We start from the raw sequence: 4550 nt of genomic DNA on the forward strand, positions 1-4550 counted from the left end.
CCCAGGTGGATCAAAAACATAGAGGGAGAACAAGGAGAGATACCATGATAAATGAAGACCCCATGGGAATAGTAAGAAGGATTCCCCAGAAATACACAAGGATACCTCCAAAATAGACTACTGGCAATGATAGAGAGAAAGCCCGAACTGACCCACTCAGGTGATAGGATGGCCAAAGACCCTAACTGTCATGATCGAACTCTCATCCAGTGACTATTAGAAGCATATGCAGAGATCCATGGCCAAGCCCCAGGTGGAGCTTCAGGAGTCCAATCAGCAGGAGAGAGGAGGTATTATATCGGCAAGAAATATTGAGACCATGATGGAAAAAGCACAGGGACAAATAGCCAAACTAGTGGAAACACATGAACTATGAACCAATAGCTGAGGAGGCCCCATGGAACTGGATCAGGCCCTCTGGACATGTGAGACAGTCTCTTAGCTTGAACTATGTAGGAGGCCCCTAGGCAGCAGGACCGGGGACCTGTCCTTAGTGCATGAGCTGGCTTTTTGGAACCTAAGGCCTATGCTGGGACACTTTGCTCAGCCTAGGTGAAAGGAGGAGAGGACTGGACCTGCCTCAACTGACTCTACCAGGCTAAGCAGAATCCCCAGGGAAGTCCTTGCCTTGGAGGAGATGGGAATGGGGATGGATTGGGGGGAGGCGGGAGGGGGGAGGACAGAGGACAGGGCAATCCATGGCTGATATGTAAAATTAAATAATTATAAAATTAAAAAAAAAGAAAATTAATAATCTCTCACATCAACTATCAACCAAGGAAATGCACCATAGGCTTTGCAAGAAGCCAATTTAATGGAGAATTCTCCTAGACTAAGATTCCTTCTTCGCAGATGACATGAGCTTGTGTCAAACAAACTTGCACCAATGAATACATTTTGTCAATATTGTCAGTTTTGTAGCTCACAAGGTTCACAGCTTGAAAAATTACATAGGAAAACTAAGGGCTGTAGACACTTCCTGTAATATAGACAGACATCCATAATTTAAGATTTGAAATGCAGTTATTGTGTCAAGGACAACAATACTCTCATGGGACACTACAGGCTAACAAATCTGAAGCTGAGTGACAGGAGTGGGAGCATTTGCTCTCAGTGGACTAGGTCTTACCATAATAATTATGACATGCACAAATGCCAGCCTAATACACAATCCTCCAGACAAATCTAACTTGTTTCAAGTTGACAGGTAAAGCGATCTGTCATCTATCTATCTATCTATCTATCTATCTATCTATCTATCTATCTATCTATCTATCATCTATCTATCTATCTATCTATCTATCTATCTATAATCTATCTATCTACCTATATCTATCTATCATCTGTCTGTCTATCTGTATATCTATATATTGATGTATCTACTTACCTATATGTCTTCTATCAATCTTCTTTGGAACATCTATCTTATGTCTATCTATTCGTTTACCTACCTACCTACCTACTTATCATCTATCTATTATCTACAATTCTATCTATCTACATACACACACACAAACAAAAACACATGATTAACTGCATAAATGCAACTAATGAATCTATTCAGTATTTATCATACATCTGTTTTTAAGGCTGACTACCTCTTATAGGATAAAGAGTTATGTGGCTCATTGGTGAGCAAAGGAATTCTCTCTCTCTCTCTCTCTCTCTCTCTCTCTCTCTCTCTCTCTCTCTCTCTCTCTCTCTCTCTTTCACCAGTCACTAATTGGCTACCTCTCTATCTTATGTAAGGCAAAATCTTATGAAATTTCCCAAGTAGACATCGACATGTCAGCTAGGCCTGACATTATGAAGTCTTGTATAGGCAACCATATTTTTGAGATTTCATTGGTGCAACTTTCCTGACATTTGAAAAGATGCAACCTTAGAGCAGGTGTCCTGGTCATCTTTCTTCTATGATCATTCTGCTATCTATTCCATGCATTTTTTAAGCCTTAGATGTAAGGATTGTGTTGTAGACATATAATCTTATATTTATAGATTTAGTCACACACAAACATATATTTATGTGTCTATATATTTGAAAATAACAATTAAGAGACAATGAATTCGAGATGAGTAGAGAGACAGAGGAGGAGCTGAGGTGGGTTAGGGATGGGAATTATGTAAAGGGACTATTCACATAGAAAAATCCAAATAATTAGACTAAAAAATGACAGCTGTAAGTTTTCCAAAAACATAAGTGGTACTATTGTACCTTTAGGGCTTTTTCGCATTGTGATCATTGTGGTGGCTCATTGGCTTAGAGCTGGGTAGGACTATTGGTTGTTTTTCTCTCTTGAACACTGAAAAGCACCCTAGGTTTCTATGTGAGTCAGATCTTAGGGAAGAAGCTTCTGGATAAGTTCCATTTTGATGACTCCAGGTCCCGTGTACAATGTGTTCTATGAAAGAGTTTCAAATTTAAGCTCATAACTTAGGAATCAGGATGTAGCCCTTGGCTACTGCTTCAGCTCCAGGCCTGCTGCCATGCTCTCTACCTTAATGATAACAGACTATATCTCAAAAACTGTCAGCAAACCCCAATTTTGCACTTTCTCATATAATACTGCCTTGATCCTTTGTCTCTTCATAGCAATAGAACAGTGAATATGAAAAGCCTGTGAATATGAAAAGACAATGAAGAACCAGTTTGAAAAATCTCATCACAATAAACTGAGGAATCTATGAGGAAGTTGCAAATTTCTACACACTTAGCAATGTCTATTTTTATAAAAAGGGGATCATATATTGTTTTTAAATTTTCCAAAAGGTATATATATTGTATCTTTGTCATATCCACCCCGACCCTCTCCCTCCATCTTCCCAAATATCTCCCATCTTTGTCTCAACTTCATGTTTTTGTTTTGCTTTTTTCTCACCCACTATATTCAGTTAGTGTTTCCCACTTGTGTTCATGTGTGGGCTCATCCAGCTGGCTATAGGCAACCTATCCCAATGGCTGTTGCCCTCAGTGAAAAGTTAACATCTGTACCTCCTGCAGTAATCTTGTATTGCAGCCATGTCATAATTATTAGTCTTCTCACTCAGTGAACATTTACCATGGCAACCTGAATACACAGAGCTAACCAAGACACAGGAGTATAAACAAGGTGCCCCCCCTCCCCCGACAATTGTTCTAATCAGGGCTTCTGTGCATGGGCCATGGCAAGCTCCAGCAATGAGAAGATTCTGCTTTCAGCTGTTGTTCTCAGCCTGGTTTCTACTGATGAGGGTTAGTCCCTCACATTAGAGCAGCAGGGGTATAGTCCTAGGCTGATGAGATGGGAGAAAAATACTACACCTGTGATGTGGTGGGAATTCTGTACCTCCATTTATATTGCTTATACTGGGTTAAATCCAGATCCACAAATTTAAGCAGGAATATCCACCTATACCCATGTTTAATCACTAATAAACCCATTTCACCTCTGTTTTTTTTTTGTTTGTTGTTTTTTTTTTTTTGTTTTGTTTTTACCTTTTTGTTTCTTTTATTTTCAGATCAGATTCAAGCTATAAAAAGAGTTAAAAGATCAGAGTGAGGCTGGAATTTTCAAAGTACTAAGGACATTGACTCATCTGTTCCCAAAATGTCAATCTGGGTCATTATTTCCTTTTGTAGGATTTGGTTAATAGAGCCATGCATTGCTCATGAATGGGGGAATTGTTTTCGCTACTGACCAAACTAGGGGCGGTGACTAGGGCTGGCATTGCTGAAGGAAAGGAGAGGCAACTGCCTTTCATTTTTCTCAGAAGTTTGTTTCTTTCATACAAGAATTCTGAAGGAAAGCAATGAGAAGGAAAACTGTGATGTTAGAGGACTCCAAACACAGCCACACACTTGCAGGGTGAATATCAAATCAGAAGTTTTATATATGATAGGAAGGATTCTTGGAGCTGGACTCACAAATTTAGGCACAACCACATTCTACAGCTGTCTGGATATTTGAAAGCCCTCATGATCACTAGATTGCTACCTCAAATAATTTTTTACTGGTGATCCACATTTTTGATTTATGGAACTTTCCAGACTCTCGGTTTCAGCTAAATTTACTTTGACAACTTACTCTAATGAACAAACAACAAAATCCTTTTCTGTTTTTGTTTTATTTTTTAGAATATTTTTAATTCTAAGGAGAAAATACTTATGGTTCATGTCTTAGTCAAAGGTCTATTTCTGTGAAGGGACACCATGACCACACCAACTCTCATACAGGAAAGCATTTCATTGTGACTTGCTTACAGTTGCAGAGTTTTAGTCCATTATCAGCATGGTGGGAAGCATGGCCACTTGCAGGCGTAGTGATGGAGAAGGAGCAGAAAGTTCTACATCCTGACTCTCAGGTAAGAGGTAGAGACACTGGGCCTAGCTGGAGCATTTGAAAACCCAAATCACACCCCCAGTGACACACTTCCTCCATCAAGGCCACATGTACTGCAACAAGGGAAGCCCTCTAATCCCTCTCTGGTAGTATCATTCCCTAATGATCAAGGATTCAAATATATGAGCCTATGGGGTCTATCCCTATTAAAATCACTATAGTACAATTATA

This window comes from Peromyscus leucopus, chromosome 3 (assembly GCF_004664715.2).
Source record: "Peromyscus leucopus breed LL Stock chromosome 3, UCI_PerLeu_2.1, whole genome shotgun sequence".
NCBI classification, from domain to species: Eukaryota; Metazoa; Chordata; class Mammalia; order Rodentia; family Cricetidae; genus Peromyscus; species Peromyscus leucopus.